Source organism: Zootoca vivipara, chromosome 2, assembly GCF_965207765.1.
Source record: "Zootoca vivipara chromosome 2, rZooViv2.hap1.1, whole genome shotgun sequence".
NCBI classification, from domain to species: Eukaryota; Metazoa; Chordata; class Lepidosauria; order Squamata; family Lacertidae; genus Zootoca; species Zootoca vivipara.
The window spans coordinates 118,213,372-118,238,007 of record NC_142584.1 but is presented as its reverse complement, the minus strand read 5'-3'; positions in this window follow the sequence as shown (position 1 = coordinate 118,238,007).

Below are 24,636 nucleotides of genomic sequence, written 5' to 3'. Positions count from 1 at the left end.
GTAATTTGAATTTTTGTGTTTATTTTTCTTTTTATTGTTGTTATTGTAGTGTCTTTTTATAGTTTTTATTATGTCATTTTTTGTTGTGATTATTTTAAGAAAAAATTCTAATAAAAATTACTATAAAACAAAAACAAATGTTGGGACAATCCTCAACACAAAGGCAAGGCAGATGTGTCTATCCAGTAATGTTGTGGTATATTCAGAAGTGGCAGTGTTTGTTGTGTACAACCTTCTAAGATTATGCAAAAAACAATTAGTAATAATAATGCTAATGATAATAAAAAAATGCTGACTTTTAAACTGCAGTAGTTAATGCAAGCTCAGTGACAGAACACATGCCCTCTCTATACAGAGGGTTCCAAGTCTTGTTGACAGGAATTCCACTTAAAAAGAATCAAGGAGGAGACATAAAGTACCTCTGCCATGGAAGACCCTGGTGAGTGGCTGCCAGTCAGAGTAGACTGTAGCAGGATACCTCCCCTTTCTTTATTTAGCAGCTGCAACCCAAGGCAGATATTCATCTGTGTTTGTGTGTATTGGAGGTGGTAAACAGAAGGGAACTTACTTCCCTGTTTGATTTGGTTATAAACAAGAATGAGTTCACTTATTGTTCTTAAAAGCACACTAGGAAAAAATAATCCTGATACATATTTGTTTATTCCAGAGAACTTATCTGCCACTTTAAAAAGGTAAAGGACCCCTGACAGTTAAATCCAGTCGCAGACGACTCTGGGGTTGCGGCGCTCATCTCGCTTTACTGGCCGAGGTAGCCGACGTTTATCTGCAGACAGTTTTTCCGGGTCATGTGGCCAGCATGACTAAGCCGCTTCTGGCGACACCAGAGCAGCGCACGGAAACACCATTTATCTTCCCGCCGGAGTGGTACCTATTTATCTACTTTGACATGCTTTCGAACAGCTAGGTGGGCAGGAGCTGGGATCTGCCACTTACCTTTCCTTTAAATCTCCAAGCTGTGCACACGGTATACAGTGCAACAAGAAAATCCACTAAAACAAAAATGCAACTTAAAACCAATAAAGCGGCAATGCAAGAGGAAATAAGGTAGAGTTCCAGGGGATTTGGTGACATGCATCACGGTCTAATCTTATGGGTCAGTTAAAGGCTTTAATGTGTTCTCATATTGTGCTATTGAAAATAAGCTTTTTAAAATAACATACTCATGGAACAATGGGAACAGCTAGGGATAATAGATATGAAGTTTTCTGCGTGTTACACCCTTAGAGAACATAACATGAAAATGGTCTATAGGTGGCATCTTCCCCCTCAACGACTTGCCAAAATGTATGAGGGGAGAAATCCAATGTGTTGGAGGTGCAAAAAAGAGATGGGATCCTACTCCCTTATGTGGTGGACCTGTGGAATGAGGAAGGTATATTGGAATGATATTTATGATGAATTTAAAAAACTGTTCAAAACAACATTTAATAAAAAGCCTGAAATCTTTAAGAACACTATTCATGTATGGTTTGAATGCAGCTAGAGTTGTGGTAGCAAGAAAATGGAAAGGTGAGACACTCCGAACAATCACAGAATGGCAGATTTTGATGATAGAATACCTACAACTAGCGAAATTGACGGGTTGGGTGCGAGGATTGGAAAAACAGAAAGTTTCAAGAGAGTGGGTTATCTATAAAGAATATTTAAATCTCTATAGCATCAACAACCCCATATTGTCAGAACTGGAATGATATTTGTAAAGGAAAAATAAACAAAGTATATAAAAGAGGGAAAAGAAGAAGATATAGTAATAAAAAAACCCTGTGAAATAATAAGGGTAGAAGTAACTAGGTATAATGAAATGGGTTGGAAGTATCATATGTTTAAATTTAGATGAAACAATTTGAAAATGACTTAGTTTTTTTGTTTAATTTTTATTTATTCTTATGTGTATGAGTTGAAATGTATGTTTTTTTCCTTTTAAACACATATTCTTGTACATCCGTGTACTTTTAAATAAATTTCAATAAAGAATATTTAAAATAACAATAATAACAATAATAACAATAATAACAACAACAACAATAATAAAATAGCTGGAGGGTACATATTGCTCCATTCCAGAATCACATTGCAAAACAGAATTAGCAGGGACCCTTGCAAGAAAGCATTGCAAAACAGAATTAGCAGGGACCCTTGCAAGAAAGTACCCACCATATCTTTTAAAGAAGTTTGATCACTGCAGATGGTGACAGCAGTCATGAAATTAAAAGACGCCTGCTTCTTGGGAGAAAAGCAATGACAAACCTAGACAGCATCTTAAAAAGCAGAGACATCACCTGGCTGACAAAGGTCCGTATAGTTAAAGCTATGGTTTCCCCAGTAGTGATGTATGGAAGTGAGAGCTGGACCATAAAGAAGGCTGGTCACGAAGAGTCGGACACGACTAAACGACTAAACAACAAAACAACAATGAGTTAGATTTATGATTTACTACCATTAAACTCATCCCCACATAATTTACTTACGGAGATATTTTGATAAAAGGAACCTGGGAGAAAGAGTCTGCCTGGGATTCGCCATTTAGTGTGGGTATAATCCCACCGATGAGATGGTCTCCTGCTCTATAATAGTTCCAGGAAAAATACTGATCTCCCACTAAATTCAAGGGACATTTCCCCTTCAGCTGTCCATAGACATTGTAGAGCAGCAGTAGTATTATCATGGGCATGCCTGAGACTGTCACTCACTTCCCTCTTGCCTGTTTGCTGCAAAGAACTGCAGAAAACTGAACAAAGCTACAGTCTGTGACTTTGCTAATACAGATGGGAATCCCACCAGGACTTCTCATTCAAAGAGGGTAGTATCACACTGGCAGCATCCCTGCTACTTTGAAACCCCCAACCCAAGATCTCAGTGGAGTGCAACATATTTATACCCCGACCTTTTTCAGGCTTGATGCAAGGAATTGCGTCATGTTACTCCCAGTTCTGGCAATTTCTGCTCATGGTCTCAGATGTGATATTCAGGGAAGTCCCTTGAGTTTTGACACAATTAGAGAACGAAATCACCATGATTTACACAATGATAAGGGGAAGAATTGCCTTTGCCATGGATCACAAACTCTCTGTGTGGCTCCATACACAAGTGCTTGAGTGGATCAAAACCTGTTTGCAAAAACTCACCAATGGTCCAAAAAAAGGAGGTTAGGATTTGAAAAATTGGGCTGCATTATAGTGGAGAAAAATCTACCATCCACAAAGAAAGATTTTGGGAAAACAGGATATGCCGGCGCTTTATCATTTGCTTAAATGGGAAGGAACTATTCGTCTCATGGTCAAGATGCCCAATCACCAGGGGCACTGACTCTATGGGGCAAAGCTGACTTTGGCTCCCACAATATGTGTTGACAGGGGGCAGGGCCCCACAATGTTGAGGGGGTGGAGGAAGCTGAGTGTGGCTTGGCTTCAGTGGCCAGTTCCTCTGGAGTATGACAAGAGGAGCCGCCAGGCATTAAAGCTGCTGGGCTCCCTGCTCGGCCTCTTCCTGACTAAACGACATCGCACATGTGTGACATCACACCTGTGTGAGGCGTGATGGTCCCCCTCAATCTTGGATACAAGGTTTCCCATACCCATTAGCCAATCACGCATTCCCACTACCCTTCTGAGAAGTACCCCTCCCCACCATCTCACTATACATAAGGGTCTGGCGACTTCTGTTTCAGAGTATCTGAAGAAGTGTGCATGCACACGAAAGCTTATACCCAGAACAATTGGTCTCTAAGGTACTATTGGGGACGCGGGTGGCACTGTGGGTTAAACCGCAGAGCCTAGGGCTTGCGATCAGAAGGTCGGCGGTTCAAATCCCCGTGATGGGGTGAGCTCCCATTGCTCGGTCCCTGCTCCTGCCAACCTAGCAGTTCAAAAGCACATCAAAGTGCAAGTAGATAAATAGGTATCACCGCAGCGGAAAGGTAAACGGTGTTTCCGTGAGCTGTCCGTGAGCTGTTCTTCACCGATTGCTTTGTAATTTTGACACAACGTTGCATTCGAATATGCGCATGTTTTTATATAACTATATTATATAGATGTCACACCTGTCAAAGGTAAAAACATGATTTTCTCCAAAAAACAGCGCCCTCTGGTGGACATAAAAGGAACAAACGCTATACTAAATATACACCCTATGCCACCACGGTATCCCTTCTGCTTCTTGCCCGCATTGGGCAGGGCCGACGCCGACACTGCCAGAGTTGCGCTTCACCGGGCAGGGCCAGGAGCGGAGGGTAGCCGCAGGGGGCGGCCTGATGGCCAGGAACACTGCCAGCTGTGGTTTTCCTCTGCCTCCGCTGGGACAACCAAACTAGGTGTCTCCAGGACAACGTCCGCCACGACCTGAAGCAGCTCAGGCAGGGAATCCCTGGGGCAGCGGGGAGGTCGGTACACCAAAAAGGAATCCTGTACTGCCCTTATTGCCCAACTTCCAGAACATGCACTCAGAGAACTGGGTCTTCCCAGTAGGACGCCTGATGCAAGCTAGTGACTTCCTAAAAATCACTGCAACCCCCCCTCCCCCATATGACCCGAGTTGCTGTGCATAAGAGAAACCTGGTGGACAAGCAGCTTATAGGATCGTCAACTGTTATCACAAGGTCATCCGCGAATGATTTAAATTAATATGCTTTATTTCCTACTTTTATTCTTCTGATGGTTTCTTCTACTCTTATATTTCTCACCAGAACCTCTAATACCAAGATAAACAATAATGGTGACAAGGGGCATCCTTGTCTTGCCTCTTTCAAAATTTTGCACTTCTCAGTCTTCTGAACCTTTCCCCGAAATTCATCTCTTCTAAAACCTTATGCATAAAGGACCAAGAAATATTATCAAATGCCTTTTCAGGGTCTATAACCATCAAGGCTGCTTGTTTTTCATTTCTTACCTCCACGCACTCTATAACATCAATTATGTTCCTTATATTATCTTTCATTTGACGACCTGGAAGAAATCCTGCTTGGTCATGATGTATTATATCTAACAATATTCCTTTCATTCTATTGGCTAATACGTTTGCTAATAATTTATAATCATTTTTTTAATAATGAAAGTAGCCTATAGTTTTTGATTAATGACAGATCGGTCTCTTGCTTTGGGAATCTTGGCTTTTCCGTTGTATATCCCACCCTCCAATTCTTTTTTCATATGTTTTTTCTTTCTTGCTACGACCTTGCTATGGACTTTTTAGGCCCCTGACTTCAGGACAATAAAGTTGTGACCTCTTTGAACCCAAAATCTATATGCTAGTGTCTTATCAGGTGACTCAATGCATAAGGAGTGATTTGGTCATGGGGCCTTGGCATGCAAATGTAAGGTTCGAAACTTAGGCAGGATGAACCAGCTGCACAACTTTAAGGTGGGGGACATGTGGCTTGCCAGTAATACAGGATCTAGGAGTCTTAGTGGACCACAAGCTTAACATGAGTCAACAGTATGATGCAGCAGTGGAGAAGCTAACATTATTCTAGGTTGCATCATCAGAGGTATAGCGCCCAAAACAAGGGAAACAATAGTATTATTCTATTCTGCCTTGGAACACTGTGTCTAGTTCTGGGTGCCACAATTTAAGAAGGATATTGAGAAGCTGGAACATGAGCAGTGGAGGGCAACCAAGATGATCAAGGGTCTGGAAGCCTTATGATAAATGGTTGAGAGAGTTGGCTATGTTTAGCCTGGAGAAGAAGACAGTGAGAGGAGATATGATAGGCATATCTAAAGGGCTGTCCCATGGAAGATGGAGCGAGCTTGCTTTCACCTGCCCTGGAGACTAGGACCTGAAGCAATGTGGGAATTGCACTAGATGACCCTCAGGATCCCTTCAAATTCTATGAGTCTATGTGTTTGTTTGGGGGGGGTGGAGTTTGGCGTAAACGTTGCTGAGAGACAACTAAGAGGCATGCTAGATCATACCTCAAACTTTGGAGCCACATCTGTGACTTTTTGCAAATATGTTTTTTTTCTCCAGCTCTGCATCTGTTGTCCCTATTTTCAAAAAGGGGAAAAGAGAGGACCCAAACAATTACCGCCCAGTCAGCCTGACATCAATACCAGGAAAGATTCTAGAGCAGATCATTAAGCAAACAGTCTGTGAGCACCTAGAAAGAAACTCTGTGATCACTAAAAGTTAGCATGGGTTTCTGAAAAATAAGTAATGTCAGACTAATCTGATCTCATTTTTTGACAGAATTACAAGCCTGGTAGATGAAGGGAACGCTGTGGATGTAGCCTATCTTGATTTCAGCAAGGCCTTTGACAAGGTGCCCCATGATATTCTTGTAAAGAAGCTGGTAAAATGTGGGCTAGACAATGCTACCATTCAGTGGATTTGTAACTGGCTCACTGACTGAACCCAAAGGGTGCTCATCAATGGCTCCTCTTCATCCTGGAGAGTAGTGACTAGTGGGGTGCCACAGGGTTCTGTCTTGGGCCCAGTCTTATTCAACATCTTTATCGATGACTTGGATGATGGGCTTAAGGGCTTCCTGAGCAAGTTTGCAGACGACACCAAATTGGGAGGGGTGGCTAAAACCCCAGAGGACAGGATCACACTTCAAAATGACCTTAACAGATTAGACAACTGGGCCAAAGCAAACAAGATGAATTTTAACAAGGAGAAATGTAAGGTACTACACTTGGGCAAAAAAAATGAAATACAGGATGGGTGACACCTGACTTGAGAGCAGTACATGTGAAAAGGATCTAGGAGTCTTGGTAGACCACAAACTTGACATGAGTCAGCAGTGTGATGCAGCAGCTAAAAAAGCCAATGCAATTCTGGGCTGCATCAATAGGAGTATAGCATCTAGATCAAGGGAAGTAATAGTACCACTGTATTCTGCTCTGCTCAGACCTCACCTGGAGTACTGTGTCCAGTTCTGGGCACCACAGTTCAAGAAGGTTACAGACAAGCTGGAACGTGTCCAGAAGAGGGCAACCAAAATGGTCAAGGGCCTGGAAATGATGCCTTATGAGGAACGGCTTAAGGAGCTGGGTATGTTTAGCCTGGAGAAGAGAAGGTTAAGGGGTGATATGATAGCCGTGTTCAAATATATGAAAGGATGTCATATAGAGGAGGGAGAAAGGTTGTTTTCTGCTGCTGCAGAGAAGCGGACACGGAGCAATGGATTCAAACTACAAGAAAGAAGATTCCACCTCAACATTAGGAAGAACTTCCTGACAGTAAGAGCTGTTCGGCAGTGGAATTTGCTACCAAGGAGTGTGGTGGAGTCTTCTTCTTTGGAGGTCTTTAAGCAGAGGCTTGACAGGCATATGTCAAGAATGCTTTGATGGTGTTTCCTGCTTGTCAGGGGGTTGGACTGGATGGCCCTTGTGGTCTCTTCCAACTCTATGATTCTATGATTCTCTGATCTGCCTCTCAAGTCACCAAGAGACTCCAGAATATTGCAGAGATGAAACTTCTTTGCTTTATAATTATCCAAATCATAGTGATTTGTTCTTGCCAAAGGTGTTTCTGTAACTTTCCAAAGCATCAGAAAGAATAGAAGCAAGTGGTTATTTGCTGCGCTGTGGTTTTTTTGGAAAGTGTCAGATTGACTCAATATTTCCCAAAGGGGAAGTGGGATGTATTCCTGTCTGGGGTTTAGTGGCTCTGAAGCCATAGCTGAAAAAGCAGGCGTATTGGTGAAACCACACCAGCTTTGATCTTGCAAGAGTTTTTCGCTTCTTCTGCTTAACTGTCTCTGGAGGTGAAAGCAACCACAGAGGTAGAATGATAGTCCTGCTGCTGTTGCTGCTGCTGCTGCTAATCCCCCATGAAGTATGCGGGAAACTGAAGGCAACATGCTCCTTGAATCTGATCAAGGGGGGAAATGAAGCATTCAATTTCTACCGGCCTGGTGACTTCTTCATTAATGGGATTATATCTCCAAGAAATATTTATAAACAGTGGCCATACAACTTTTCCCAGACCCCCTCACCGAAGCTTCTAGTGTAAGTAATTCTAAGTGAGAGCTGGACCATAAAGGCTGATCGCTGAAGAATTGATGCTCTTGAATTGTGGTGCTGGAGGAGACTCTTGAGAGTCCCATGGACTGCAAGAAGATCAAACCTATCCATTCTGGAGGAAATCAGCCCTGAGTGCTCACTGGAAGGACAGATCCTGAAGCTGAGGCTCCAATACTTTGGCCACCTCATGAGAAGAGAAGACTCCCTAGAAAAGACCCTGATGTTGGGAAATATTGAGGGCACAAGGAGAAGGGGACGACAGAGGATGAGATGGTTGGACAGTGTTCTCAAAGCTACCAACATGAGTTTGACCAAACTGCGGGAGGCAGTGGAAGACAGGAGTGCCTGGCGTGCTCTGGTCCATGGGGTCACGAAGAGTCAGACATGACTAAATGATTAAACAACAACAAAGGTGCTACTGGAAGGATTTTTTTAAAAAAACTTTTTTTGTAGAGGACAACTTTGACAGCATAGAATTCCACTTACTCTTCATGTGGGTCCAGAAGGAGCATCGCAAAGTGGGGAATCTTTAGCTATAGCATAATACGGTACTAGATCCAGGAACCTTTCTTCTACCCTCTGCCAACCTGGCACCCTCAAGATATTTCAGACCAAAATTCCCATCAGCTCCTGCCAGCACATTTTTAAAATCATTTCAGGTAAATAAATATATCTTCCCTATTTTGATTGGCAATCACACGGTTTTTCCTTCCTTTCCTCACAAGGTCAGTTGTGGCTTTACACATCAGCTTCATAATAATAAAGCCCAGTTCCCTTTTGTCTACCGGATTGTGAGGGACAGGGGATATCGCGAAGTCCCTCCCCTCCTGAGTTCAAGCCCATCACCGACCACAGGGGAAAGCAGAGGGAGCTCTGATTCCAGTGGGGAAGCAGGAAGTCGGGTCCGAGGCTCAGGCAAGGTAGCGGAGCCAGGGTCCCAGGTGGGACAGGAAGGGGCAAGTAAGGGGGGGAGACCCATCCCTCCAACGCCGGAATTACGCAGAAAGAGGAGGGGCAAGAGGATGGGGCTTCCAAGGCTTTTGTGTTGGGGAAAGACGCGCCAAAAGTCATTCGGAGGTTCTGATACCGACTGACCACATCACTCCGTGTAAATAGCAATGACTTCAGCACTGTAAATACGCAGCACCAATAAAAGAATAAAATGCAGAGCTGCGTAGCGTCGTTACTCTGAAGTAGCCTACTCCGGCCACTGTGACAGCAACCTCCGAATCCTTTTTTTTGGGCTACTTTGGAGTTGCCGGGATGAGCGTGTCAGAGGCGGAGAGATGGCGGCAGATCGCGGAGCAAGCCCAGGAAGAGCTGCAGCAGCTGACGCTGCAGGCACAGGGAGAATTAAAGGCAGCTAAAGAAGAGACTAAGAAGGTCCAGGAGGACCGGCTACAACTTGCGGAACAGGTGAGAGCGCTTCAGGAAAGAGAGCAGCAATTAAGGGCGGTGGCGGTAGACCTCCAAAGCAAGCTGGATGCAGAGAAAGACAAGGCGGGAGGGGCCCCCCAAGTCCAAGTGCTGCCAGGAAGGAGAGCCGGGACCCTAGTAAGCAAGTTCAATGGAGACCCGAGGGAATATCATGGCTTTGAGACTGAGATCGTGTATGCTCTTGAGCTGCACCATAATGAGTTCCCCGATGATGAGCACAGGGTAGCGTTTATTGTGGAACACCTTACCGGGGCAGCCAGGGAGTGGCTAAGACCGTTAATCGCAACCAAGAATCCTTGCATGAAAAATGTCCAACAATTTCTAGAAGGTTTGAGAACGATGTATTCGTCCGATAGTCATATGGACCAGACTAAGGAGGAACTTCATAATTTACGCCAAGGAAATATGACAGTTCGCGCATATTGGGCGAAATTCACCATGCTGGTGCACAGACTGGGGTGGGTACTTGAGTCGCCTCCTATGCAAGCGGCGTTCTACTTGGGTTTGCACGAGGAGGTGAAGGATGAGCTCTCGAGAGGTCCAAAGCCCAGTACTATGGATCAGCTGAGCAAAGAGGCTCTGGCGGTGGGGGTGAGACAGGAGTCCCGGTGGAGCGACAAGCAAGCAACGCGCGCAAAGCGGGCTTGGTTCCCACGGTCGCAGGAGAAGCCACTCCCCCAACAACCCTTTCAAGCCACGCCTGGGGCCAGCCAGGACCAGGAGCCCATGCAGATTGATAGCGCGCGCGCGCGGGGGCTTTTCAAACCCCAGCGGCGCCAAGACGCAAGGAGGGAAGAGGCGGGAATTGCTTTCTCTGCAACTCCCCCCAGCATCTCGTCAGAGACTGCCCACATCGCAGGGAGTGGCAAGGAAAGGCGGGAACGGTGGTGCCCTCCCCCACTAACGCAGCACCACAGCAGGGAAACGGTAAAGCCTGGCTGCAGGAGACAAGGGGCAGCAGCCAGGCACAGTCAGCAGACAACAGCCCCAGCCCGCCCACCCGCACAGAGAGGAGCAGAGCCAGCCCACCCCTCCCAGAGCAGGAGTGGTTCTAGAAGTCACGCTAACGCTCCCAAATGGCTATCCCCTGACAGTCCTAGCCTTAATTGACAGTGGTGCCTCAGCCAACTTCTTCTCGAGAAACTTTGCAGAAGAGCACCAGATCCAGCTTCTGCAGCTGGATTTTCCTCTGCACGTGGCAACCATTGACGGCAGAGAGTTGCTGGGAGGGGCCATCACACATCAAACCCCCCCCCATGAGAATGACGGTGGGAAGGCACTCAGAGACACTGGCGTTCAACGTCACCACCATCTCAGACCCCCCCATCGTCTTGGGCATGAGCTGGCTGGCGCGCCACGACCCCTCCATCAGTTGGCACCAGAGATGCATCACGTTTGGGTCGGACTTTTGTCTGGAACATTGCATGCAGCACCAACCAGGGGAGGGGCCTCCGATAGCCACGGTGGCCACCATGCATGTCAAAGGGGGTGAGGCGATACCCAAGCCGTACTGGGACCTGCAGGAGGTCTTCAGCGAAGCGGAGTCCGACCACCTACCCCCGCACAGGCCTTTTGACTGCCAGATCAACCTGGTGCCAGGGGCGACGATACCCCCAGCCAAGCTGTACGCCATGTCAGACCAGGAACTGGAGGATCTGCGCGCTTTCATCGACAAGAACCTCAAGCGGGGGTTCATCAGGGAAAGCAAGGCAGCAGGGGGCAGCCCGGTCTTCTGGGTGGACAAGAAAGACACGCAACAGCGCCGTCTTGTGGTGGATTTTAGACGGCTGAATTCAGTGACAGAGCCAGTGGCTTTCCCCATGCCCAGAGTGGACGATCTCCTGACAGCGGCACGCAGGGGCAAGATTTTCACCAAGCTGGACCTACGGGGGGCGTACAACTTGATCAGGATCCGGGAAGGCGATGAATGGAAAACCACGATGTTCACGCCTCTGGGCTCTTTTGAATATCTGGTGATGCCCTTCGGGTTGCAAGGGGGCTCAGCATGCTTCCAGGCCTTCATGCACCACGTCCTGGGGTCCCTCCTCTTCAGGAAATGCTTGGTCTTCCTGGATGACATCCTTATCTATTCCAATGACCCAGTGCAGCATGTGAAAGATGTCAGGGAGGTGTTGCAGCGCCTGAAGGAGAACCACCTGTATGTGAAGCTGGAGAAGTGCAAGTTTCACACCAAAGAGGTGGACTTCCTGGGCTACAAGCTGTCAGACAAGGGGCTGGCGATGGACAAGGACAAGGTGCAGGCCATCCTGGACTGGCACAGTCCCAGGACGCGCAAAGATGCCCAACGCCTACTAGGCTTCGCCAACTTCTACAGGAAGTTCATCAAGAATTTCTCTCGCGTTACGGCTCCCATCACTGACTGCCTGAGAGGCAAGCAGAAGTTCAGGTGGACACCAGAGGCGCAAGCAGCGTTCGAAAGCCTCAAGAGGGTGTTCGCCTCAGACCAGAACCTGTTCCACGTGGTTCAGGACGCGCCCCTACGCGTGGAGACAGATGCTTCTGAAAAAGCTGTGGGCGCCATTTTGTTGCAACTGGACGCCAACAGAGAGTGGAGACCCTGTGCCTTCTTCTCCAGGAAGTTGACCCAGCCAGAGCGAAACTACACTGTGTTTGATAAGGAACTTCTTGCGATCCACGCGGCGTTCAAGCATTGGAGACACTTCCTGGTGGGCGCCAAGCACCCCATCCAGATGTGCACGGACCACAAGAACCTGGAGTTCTGGAGAACTGCCAGGGTGCTCAACCAGAGGCAGATACGGTGGGCAGAGTTCTTCTCGAACTTCAACTTCTCCATCCACTACATCCCGGGAGAGCAGAATGTCAGGGCGGATGCCCTCTCCCGCAAGCCAGAGTACATGGAGGAGGAGGCGCCACCAGCACCCAGGCACATTTTCCCCCCGTCAGCATGGTCCTGCGGAGCAGCAGTGGTGAGCGAGGCAGAACTCACAGCGCTGACGGCAGCGGATGAATTTGCCAACCGCATCTTCAGAGAACTGAGAGGGGGGAGGGAGCAGGCAAAAGACTTTGCAGAACGCAGGGGGCTGCTTTTCTACAAGGGTGCACTCTACCTGCCCACCACCCAGCTTAGACGTACAGTCCTCAAGCAGATGCACGACAACCCAACGGCGGGTCATTTTGGAAGGGACAAAACCGCTCACCTAGTCATGAGACACTTCTGGTGGCCAGGGGTGCGGGAAGATGTTCGAGACTATGTACGGGGCTGTGACACATGCCAGCGGGCAAAGGTGGTCAGAGCAGCGCCACCAGGATTGCTGGAGCCCTTAGCCACACCACACAGGCCGTGGGAAGTGGTGTCCATGGACTTCATCACAGATCTGCCTTCTTCCAGGGGCAAGACCGCAGTGTTGGTGGTGGTGGACCTCATGTCCAAAATGTGCCACTTTATACCGTGTGCCAGGGCGGTCTCAGCAGAAGAGACAGCCAAACTGTTTGTTGACCACGTATTCCGACTGCATGGATTACCTTTAAGGGTTATTTCGGATCGTGGCCGCCAATTTGTTTCCAGGTTCTGGCGGCGGCTCATGAACCTCCTGCAGGTGGAGGTCAGCTTGTCGACGGCTAGACACCCGCAGACCAACGGACAGGCGGAGAGGGTCAACGCCATTCTGCAGCAGTACCTGAGATGCTACGTCAGCCAGCGGCAAACAGACTGGGTGGATCGCCTGCCACTGGCAGAATTTGCCTACAACAATGCGGTGCACGTCTCCACAGGGGTGTCGCCCTTTAAGGCCAATTACGGGCGCGACCTCAGATCTTTCCCAGAGAGGGAGGGGGAGGAGGAGGAGGAGGGCCCACAGGCTGAGGATTGGGCAGAGGAACTGGAGACGGTGCACCAGCAGCTCAGAGAACACTTGGAGAGGGCCAAGGAAGCGTACAAAAAGGGGGCAGAGCGCCACAGGCGACAAGGGGAGGTCATCAGGGTGGGGGACAAGGTCTGGTTGTCCTCGGAGGGCCTTCCCACCAGAGGGAGGTGCAAAAAGCTGGCACCCAGACGGCTGGGCCCCTTCACGGTCACGTAACAGGTCAACCCGGTGGCATACAGGCTGGCACTGCCAGAGGAAATGAGGGTGCATCCAGTGTTTCATAGATCGCTGCTGTCGCCGTACAGGGAAAGCAGCAGGCTCCGAGACAGCGAACAAACCCCCGAGGGAGGGGGGGAGAGGGGAGGCAGGGAGCAACTAAATGAAGCCACGGCCATCCTTGATTCACGGAGAGGGGTGGGGGGCCTGGAGTACCTCATGGCATGGGAGGACGCTCCACCATCCCAGAATGAATGGGTCCCAGCCACTCAGATACAGGAGGAATTCTTGGTGGAAGAATTTCACGCCCTCTTTCCCCACAGACCCAAGCCCTGGCACATGGAAAGGGAGGGGGAGGAGGAGGAGGCACGGGAGAGCAGCTCACCATGGCGCTGGGAAGCGGAGTTTGAGGAATCGGGAGACGAGGTATGGGTGTCACCGAGATCCACCCAGTCAGAGGCAGAAGCAGATTGGCAGCACATTTTTACCCCCACCAGCTCGAACGCCACGGACTTTTTGGGATTCCAGTCCTCCCAGGCGGAAGGGGGGGCCTCGCAGGACTGGGCGGAGGTGTTCACACCAACGGGCTCGGAAAGCACTGAGTTCTTAGGCTTCCAGTCGTCACCGACACCTGGGGGGGACCTGGGGAGGGGAGAAGGGGAGCTTGGGAGGGGGGTGGATGTGAGGGACAGGGGATATCGCGAAGTCCCTCCCCTCCTGAGTTCAAGCCCATCACCGACCACAGGGGAAAGCAGAGGGAGCTCTGATTCCAGTGGGGAAGCAGGAAGTCGGGTCCGAGGCTCAGGCAAAGTAGCGGAGCCAGGGTCCCAGGTGGGACAGGAAGGGGCAAGTAAGGGGGGGAGACCCATCCCTCCAACGCCGGAATTACGCAGAAAGAGGAGGGGCAAGAGGATGGGGCTTCCAAGGCTTTTGTGTTGGGGAAAGACGCGCCAAAAGTCATTCGGAGGTTCTGATACCGACTGACCACATCACTCCGTGTAAATAGCAATGACTTCAGCACTGTAAATACGCAGCACCAATAAAAGAATAAAATGCAGAGCTGCGTAGCGTCGTTACTCTGAAGTAGCCTACTCCGGCCACTGTGACACGGATGATCCCCAAAGAAGATGTTCAGTACCAGGGGATTGCCAAGTTGCTCCTGCATTTCAAATGGACTTGGGTCGGCCTCATTTTTCCAGACAACGACAATGGAGAAAGGTTTGTGAGTGGCCTGACATCTCTGACTATTAATAGTGGAATTTGCATTGCCTTAAAAAAAACAAATACCAGAAAACAATCTGCTTGAAATGTTCAGCCTGAGTAAACCAGTTGCCATATGGAAACAAGTCAATGTATTTGTTTACTACGAAATCACTCGCTTGGGATGGAATCCAATCATGAAAATTCAAGAAAAATTTGAGAAAGAAATTGGAGCAAAAGTCTGGATCTCGACAAGTTTTCAGGACATTAATGTGAATTTGTCTGCTCCTCCAAATTACTTCCACTACATCCATGGCTCTTTGTCCTTTATAATGAAGCCCCAAATAAGGAGAAAATATCAATACTATGGACCAGAATCCTCTCTTCTTGGGAAGTTTATCAATAAAGCATTCCGTTGCTCATATTCAAAGCACACGTTGGCTGTAAAAGGTCGGACAAGATGCAGAGAGAAGGAGAAACTGGAGACGCTGCCCCAAGAGGAGCTGGAGAGAGCCCTGTCTCAAGACAGCTACATCACTTACTTCAGTATCCAAGCTGTGGCTCAGGCCTTAAAGGCCACATATTCAGCCAGATCAAAATCCATGTTGACGGTGCGTGCAAGAGACAGGTTGGAACATCAAAGGCTGCAGCCATGGCAGGTATTCCCTTTCCCCATTTTGCAAACTGCAAACCATTCTCCCAACTCCAGAATGAAATTTACCCATCTCCATTTTGGAGAAAATTCTAATTAGTAAGTCCCATGGGGAAGGTAAACATTTCTGCCCTTTCTGGCAGGGGTGAAACTAGGCTTTATTTCACTTGGGTCAAAGACCCAGTTTGGCACACCTCCATGTGTATTTGCATACACACATGCACAGGTTAGGAGCCACATGGCGCCCCCCCTGGAAGCTTCAGCTGGGGCAAAAAAAACCCTGTTTATTCCCCCAGCCCATAGCTATGGCTCTAGAACAGGCATCCCCAAACTTCGGCCCTCCATATGTTTTGGACTACAATTCCCATCATCCCTGACCACTGGTCCTGTTAGCTAGGGATCATGGGAGTTGTAGGCCAAAACATCTGGAGGGCCGCAGTTTGGGGATGCCTGGTTTAGAGAATGCATTTACAACATTTCAAGGATAGGTGGTTTCCCATTCTGAGAATATAATGCTGGACCAGAGGGACCTGTGGTCTAATCCACAAGGACCCTTCTTCTGTGGGGGAGACGCTAGAGCAATTTTCTATTAAAACGAGGAGTGATTGTGTATTTTCTTTGCCTCTTACTCAGTTCTGTGGCTTATTCACCCATCCCTAACACTTCTTATTTGATATTCGTTCATTTTATGGTTAGACACTTCCACATTCAAGGTGCAGCAAAAGCTGCTCTTCTGGATACGTCAAAGTGATTCAAGAAGGAAAACCGTTTTGCTGCTATGCTTGTGTTCAATGCCCCAATGGGACCATCTCCACTCAGGAGGGCCACAGTTTGGGGATGCCTGCTCTAGAAAATAGCACTTTTCTATTAAAAGCCTTATATAACACTGTGCCTCCCCCCCCCCAAAAAAAAATCCTCAAGGTGGTTTAACATTACAAAACAGCTGTGGATAGAATAAAACACAATGCAACAATGTAAAAATAGCATGAAAAGCAGAGAACCTTTCATCTTTCTGTAACATCTTTTTGGAACAAAATTACCTTCAACTGTTTCTAGAATGCACACATAGTTTTATTTAAATGATAAATTTAACTGCGTCCTCCCTTGTGGAGTTGTGCAAGTTCTACCAAAAGCTGCTGCTGTTTGAACGGAAGGGAGAGATTTCATATCTTCAGGCTTCCACGTGATCTAGTGATCAATGTTCCATTTCACATGGAAGTATGCAAGTGTAAAAGTTTCCCTTCCTTTCCCCAGGCAGTGGGGATGCTTAATACCAGTGTTTCTCAACCACTGTTCCGCGGCACACTAGTGTGCCGCGAGACACTGTATGGTGTGCCGCGACGTGCCGCGACGAGAAGGGCGATTTGCATTGTCACGTGCCTGGCGGCCGCCAATATCCAATGCTTACCCACCGGAAAGCAATATTTCTCCTCCTCTTTCCCAAAGCTCAGTGCAAACGAGCCTGGTGGCCGCCAATACGCACCACTAACCCGCCGGACGGCTTGTGAAGCCTTATTACAGGAGATTGCAACCAACACAGCAATTGGCAAGTGTTTCTTACAGTCATAATTATAGTCAATATAGGGCGGCACAGAGTTAAATTTTTTAACTTTTTTAATGGTGGTGTGCCTCGTGATTTTTTTCACGGAACAAGTGTGCCGTGGCCCAAAAAAGGTTGAGAAACACTGCTTAATACAACCACAGATCCCTTTCATATGCTACTCTTGACTGTGAGTAGACCTGCGAGGGTCTTCTCTGTAGTGCAGGCATCCCCAAACTGTGACCCTCCAGATGTTTTGGCCTACAACTCCCATGATTCCTAGCTAACAGGACAGGTAGTAAGGGATGATGGGAATTGTAGTCCAAAACATCTGGAGGGCCAAAATTTGGGGATGCCTGCCATAGTGGCTCCCGTACCATGGAATAACTTCTACAGAGATACAGAGGGTGTCGGGGTAATGGTGTCTCACCAGCTACTTCTAACAAAACTATTCAGAAAGGCTTCCCATGCACTCAGGTGTAATACTGATTGTAGATCTACTATCCGAAGTCAATGCTAAATTGTGTTGGAATACATTTTATAGCATTTTTATATCTGTTTTAAATCAAGCCATTTTTGTATTGATCTTATTCTGTACAGCACCTTGTTATTCTATATCAGGCATCGGCAAAGTTTTCCGGCCGTGGGCCGGATCATTTCCACTGACGTTGGTCCATGGGCCAGACAGGCGCCGGACAGGCAGAGAAGTGATTTCCGGTGCTGCGCTACCCATTTTTGGAGCGCCAGAAATCACTTCTGTGCATGCCCTGACATGCGCAGAAGCTATTTCGGGCGTCTGGGCATGCCCAGACACTGTTTCTGGAATATGCGTGTGCCCAGATGCCATTTTCGGCACCACTTGGTGAGTCCCCGCGCCGCGCCGTGCGGGTTTAGAGTGGGGGGCGCGCACGGGGACTTGCCAAGTGGGTGGCTTGGTGACCGGGTGGCTCGTGGGCTGGATAAATAGCCTCTGTGGGCCATTTCCAGCCCATGGGCCGGAGGTTGCCGATGCCTGTTCTATATAAAAGGTGGTATTTGAATGGTTAAATAAATAAAATGGAATGCTTATAAGGGCTTATCAGAACAGATGAGATGCACACTGGCCCCAATTCATAGGAGCTCAAAATGTGTAGGGCTGAGATACTCAATAGGGTTTCATACTTTTTTTGTACTGGGCCTTTCCTTGTCATTCCAGCTGCACTCTTTCCTAAGAGAGGTCCAGTTTCTGAATACTTCCATGGGGAGCCTGTATTTGGATGAGAATGGGGAGCTGCCAGCCAAGTATGATATTGAGAATTGGGTGATGTTTCCCAATAAGTCTCGTGTTAGAGTGAAAATTGGGAGTATAGAGAGAGAGACTTCTACTGAGATAAAGTTCACTATTAACTTGGAAGCCATAGTGTGGCCCAAATGGTTTAACAAGGTAGAGGAAACTTTATTGATGTGACATCTGGTAAGCTCAAATCATTTGCTGAATAATTCCAAAAGCACAAGACCCTCCAAGTGTCCCTATTTTCCAGGGACAGTCCTGGATTTACAGAAACCGTCCCAGTTTCTGATTTGATTTCAGAATGCCCCTCTTTTCCTTAGGACGTCCCTATTTTCATCAGAGAAATGTTGGATGGTATGGAGTTATGTGACTTGCCCAACCAAGGGGATAAGTAACCATACAACTTGTGGAAGACATCTGAAGGCAGCCCTGTATAGGGAAGTTTTTTTAATGTTTAATACTGTTTCTAAATCAAGTTTATATGAGGAATTATTAGAGAAGTTTATTATGATAATGGAAGCAGTAATTAGTTTAGTTTAATTAACCTGAGATGAAGATAAGTGGAAGTCGTATGGCGGGAGAGGATAAATTTGTTTGTTTATTTGTTTTGCTTGTTCTGTTTGTAAGTTTTGGATGTTATGGTTATTTGTGTGATTTTTGATTTTATTGTATTGATCTGAACTTTAAAAAAGCTATTTTAATTTTTTTTAAATGAAATACATAAAAAAAAGATATGTAACGCAGCACAGAAGGCTATGGAGATATCTAAACGATACTAAGGCACCCTTTTTCTCCTCCTCAGATGCAGAACATTGCACCAAATGTCCAGAAGATCAACACTCAAACATGGACCGAGATCAATGAGTTCCCAAAGTTATTACATTCCTGGCCTATGAAGACACTTTGGGTAGCCTGCTGGCTTCCAATGCTATCTCCTTGTCTTTAATCACAGGCTTCATTTTCGGAATCTTCATTAAATATAAAGAAACCCCAATAGTCAAAGCCAACAACAGGGACCTGTCATACATCCTCCTCATCTCCCTCCTGCTTTCTTTTTTGTCCTCCTTCCTGTTCATCGGCCGGCCAAGGAAAGTGACCTGCCTTATCCAACAAACAGCCTTCAGCATCATATTTTCCTTTGCTGTCTCTTCTGTGTTGGCCAAAACCATCACTGTGGTGCTGGCCTTCCTGGCCACAAAGCCAGGGAACAAGGTGAGGAGATGGCTGGGGAAGAGTCTGGCCAACTCCATTGTCATTTCCTGCTCCAGTGTCCAAGTTGTCATCTGCACCATCTGGCTGGGCATCTCTCCCCCATTCCCAGAGTCTGACATGCACTCCCAGCTTGGAGAGATAATCTTGAAATGTAATGAAGGAACTGTTGCCATGTTTTATGCCTCCCTCAGCTACATGGGCTTCCTGGCTGCCATCTGCTTTATAGTGGCTTTTCTAGCCAGGAAACTGCCTGGGTCCTTCAATGAAGCCAAGCTGATCACCTTCAGCATGCTGGTCTTCTGCAGTGTTTGGGTGTCCTTTGTGCCCACCTACTTGAGCACAAAGGGGAAATACATGGTAGCCGTGCAGGTCTTCTCTATCTTAGCCTCTAGTGCTGGGCTCCTGGGCTGCATCTTCCTTCCCAAGTGCTACATTATTATACTAAGGTCTGATTTGAATACAAAGGGACAGCTGACGGCTAAAGCTAAAAATGGCTTCTAATTCTTCACATATTCAGTTTTGACCCCTGTTTCCCACTACAGTTGTAATGAAAACCACACAGTGGTCGTGGGAATATGTATACTTAAATATACATCTTTCTTTACCTTTCATTAATCACAAACAATGAAAAAGAAGCTCTGGATCATGTCCCTACACAGTTTTAGATCAGACTTTAAGGGACATTGCTGTCTGTGATCACACTAGGGGTTTATTCTCCCATGGGTGGGGAATACCACCAGAGCAACTGCGTCCTTCTCAGACACCCACCAAGTGGATGCAGAGAACAATTCCTGTCCCTGAGACAGATTGAGTCAAGATTTAGCGCAGGTGAGAGGCTAAAACCATCACTGTGCTGCTGGCCTTCATGGCCACAAAGCCAGGGAACAAGGTGAGGAGATGGCTGGGGAAGAGATTGGCCAACTCCACTATCATTTCCTGCTCTAATCTCCAAGTTGTCATCTGCACCACATGGTTGGGAATTTCTCCCCCATTCCCAGATTCTGACATGCACTCCCAACCTAGACAGATAGTCCTGCAATGCAACCAAGGGTCTGTTGCCATGTTTTACACTGTCCTCGGCTACATGGGCTTCCTGGCTGCCATCTGCTTCATGGTGGCTTTCCTAGCTAGAAAGCTTCCAGGGTCCTTCAATGAAGCCAAGCTGATCACCTTCAGCATGCTGGTCTTCTGCAGTGTTTGGGTCTCCTTTGTGCCCACCTACCTGAGTATCAAGGGGAAATATATGGTAGCAATGCAGGTCTTCTCTATCTTAGCTTCCAGTGCTGGGCTTCTGCGCTGCATCTTCCTTCCCAAGTGCTACATTATTCTATACAGGCCTGATCTGAATACAAAGGCATATTTAACAATAAAACAAAAGTACAAATCTGATGCTGAAACAGTTTTTTAAAAAAGTATTTAAACAAGTTCAGGGTTTCTTAGAATTCTCTGTTATGTGAGATGGTTCCACAGGAGAAATTATATATTTGCCTATTGTCATTAACATTTCTGCACACAGTATAAGAGCTCCAGAGGAGTTGGGAAGCGGCCAACAAGAGCGAGGCTCGCATTCTTCCCAGACAGTAGTTTTTCAATTCCCTGTTGCTGTGAGAATGACAGGAATGCAGTGTGTGTAGAGTGTGCTAGAGAGAAACTAACTCTTTCAAGTGACACAGGCAATGTCAGAAGGTGGGGGTGGGGGGAGCAGTTCCACACCGGAAGGGTAGTTAATTCATTCAACTAGCAGATGTATGCTAAGGGTCTTAGACAGAAAACATAGCCAGAAACGGAAAGGGCATATGTTCCGGATATTCGGCCGTACCCGGAGTCACTCCCATAGGGTCAACTGATTCATAAGTCACAGGTGTGTGGACAGGTGTCTGAGCCTGAGTGCTTGTATTGCAATAAATCTTGATGCTAATTACAACTTGCGTGTCATGCTATCAACACGGCAGCCTGGCTCCTGACACCTATTTTCTTGGTACCGAATCTCAGATAATCTACTCTAAAAGTGTAACCTGAAGTATTAAAAAATAAAAATAAAAAAGGACATAGTTTACGTGATCACTCTTTAGTAATGTACTAAGGCACATATGGAACTGATCAGCAATAATGACTACAGTCATGAAATGTACCTTACCCTTCCCTGACCATATGTGTTATGTGACAATTATTAGGGAAGATGGAAGACAGCAGTATTCATAGGAAAAATGGATCCCTCCCAAATGTGGAATGTCCACTGCAGTTCCAGCTGTAGCTTCCATGTGCTTTGAGTCCCGAATCCGGAAATATATTTAGTGTCCTGTAGGTGAGGAGATGTGATTTGGGCTGGGTAAAACTGTTTTACTCAAAAATAGGGAACCACCCTTTAAATCTAATTATGAAATATCTTTTGATTGCATTTTATCCCCCCCCCCAAATAAACAGTCCTTACCCTAGGTATCACATTTTCTATCCCCAGGGATCACTTGAAATGGCTGAACATTATTGGGGTCCACGTTTGCAAATTGCAGAATAATTCATCACGTGTTTTCCTTGTGACAAATGACTCTGCTTTCTTCAATTATTTCCTATCCCAATTAAAAATGCTGGCTTTGACCTATAAGGCTTTATAAGGGACATTCTATTTTACATCAGTATCACTGGGTGGGAGGGGGAGGCGCTTTTGTGCCCATTAAGATTTTTTTTTTTAAGCTTTTCATGATACAGACAACCCTCTCCCCAAAGCCCAGCTATGTCAGGGCTTGGATGAGGCGTAGGTCAGCAATTAGAACAACAGAGAAGTCAGTAAAGTTAACTCTTTATTCCAAGTGAAACAGAAGCAGTCTGGCCTAGTGGTCCCAGCAACCCTTCTCTGCAGCTCTTGCCCTGATGGGGTAGTTGTAAGGACTGAAGGCTCCCACCATCCCAATGCCCACTAATGCTACTCCTCTCCAGGGTCTATCCCAAGCAGTTTGAAACTGTGCCCTTTGTTCAGCCTACTTCATTCCTCTGCATGTTGTTGGAGACCAAGCGAAAGGAGAGCTGGGTTCAGCCAGTGGGAGTGTTGTATCCTAACAAGAGAACTCGGGATTCAAAACTGTGAAGCTGCTGCAAAGGTGAAGAAAACTTCCAGAAACGTGGAATTGGTTTGAAAGTAGAAAAATACTTTATTGCAAGCATGCAAGAAAGTGACTCAGCATAGGTTTCCCAAAATGCTGGCTCAGAACATAGATCGTCAATTCATTTTATACCTTGGACCATACATTGCCACACAGTACAACCAACTAAATTCTGTTCTGCCATAAGAGAACAAAGAGAAGCCAATCATTTCAGACAAGGCCCAGTTCCGATTCACCAAATATGAGCAAACCCAACCTCATTCTAGGAATTGACAACCCCATTCTAGGAAAGCTCACCTTTGACAAAAATTGTACATCTCCAGTTACCTCACAAGGATGGCATACCCATTTTCCTTATATTTTAAATATATTTTTATTAATTTTTCCAATTAAAACCAATTATATCACATTATTTCAAATTATACACATATATATCAATCAAACCGAATGTTATACCAAATCATCTAAAATTTTTTGGGGGTTCCCATGCTTCAAGAAATTGGGGATTCCTCGCAACCGTCTACTGCCGTCTTTTTTCTAAAATTCAAATCGTCTCTCCGGGTCCATAATAATCCAGATCTATCCCTTACAGTCACATAGATGTTTTCCTCTTTCAACCGATTGTTTCCCAGCTGCTGAGATAAATATCAAACAAGGTTTCACAAATGTTCTTTCTCCTGTGTGGGTTAATCAGTCCAGCCTCCCCATAAATCTTCTTGGTCTGGAGCTCCCTGTTGCGTCGTCAACACGAAGCAGCGCCATCTTAAAAAACTCAAATCACTTTCGTTTTCTCTCATAACCATGTAGATTAACGATCTTTGTAAAATTTACAGCTTTTCCAGGCAGAAGATCCAGACATCAAAGACTCTTGGTAAATTAATGGATCTCCTTGCCCTATAGCTGAACTTAGCTTCAGGTCGCTGCTCCAATTCAAAGTGCGTCACAGCTCATAAATCCTCCGAACGCGTCCAGGCACTCCTTCCGTCCAACTAGAGGGGGGCTTTTCTCGTCGGCAACTCCACATCTTTAAAAAATATGCTCAGTAACAACAGTTTATAAAGTTCAACTCACACAGTCTTTTGCTTCTCTTTCACTCCAAACAAGCCAGGACATCGCGTCTGGGAAGGTACGAAGTAACTCATATGAAGAAAAAAAAAAAACTCACTTCCCTTATCGCTCCGTCCCCATCAATCCTTCTTCCAGATGAAATACAGCCTTTGACTCCTCTCCCTCAGCAGCATAAATTTCTCAGCAGTAAACAGCGCTTCTTCCCCTCCTTCTGAAGTATGTCCATAGATTTAAGCCTAATTATCTTCTTTAACCATGGAAATCCCCGCCATGCAGATTAGCGTCCGGGAGTCCTGGCTCTCGTAAGTGCTTCAGCCCAAGCTCCCCCCACTCCAAAAACAGTCGGAGTGGGTCTGGGGGCATCGCGGGCCAGCGGCCCCTCTCCGTAACCCCCGGAGAGAGTAGGGGGTTGCCATTTACTCCCCTAGCAACCGCCAAATTCCTTACGAAGGTCGGAGGGATGGAAAACAGGTCCGCCATTCCTGCAGGCGGGAACCGGAACCCATTTTCATACCCATTTTCCTTATAAAGGCATGTCCGGGCAAAAATTGGGGTTAAGATGACCTAGTGGTTTGCAAAGGAAGTAACTTTCACCCAGTTTGCATGATGCTGGAAACCTCTAGCCCAGTATCCTTGAGCAGCCTTCCTCCAAACCAAACCCCTCCCTTTCTGTAGGACTCAGGCCAGTGTCTAGTCCCATTACAGAGGGAAGAGCTAGGTTTCCAACACAGGTACATTCCAGCATCCTTATTTCCAAAATGCAAAAGCAACCGCAGCCAATAAGTCAAGACCAGCAGCTGCCAATGGCCTGTTTGATGGATCACAGTGCAATAAACAAGCACTTCTAAAACATTAAGTCCAAAAGGTCTGTGGCTAGTGGTGAGTTATCATGCATTGGTTTTTTTATTGTTACCAACATTCTTATTTAGACAGGCCTACTGAGATGTTTATAAAGCTTGTAAGAGCTTTAATTTGTTTCAGTTTATTCTACTGTGGTTTTACCATTTGTTAAATAAAATGATAATTTTATTGCTTTATCCTTTTGGAAACTACTTTGAGGGGTTTTTCTACAATGAAGTTGAGCGTAAATTGTATGAAATCAAATAAAGAAAT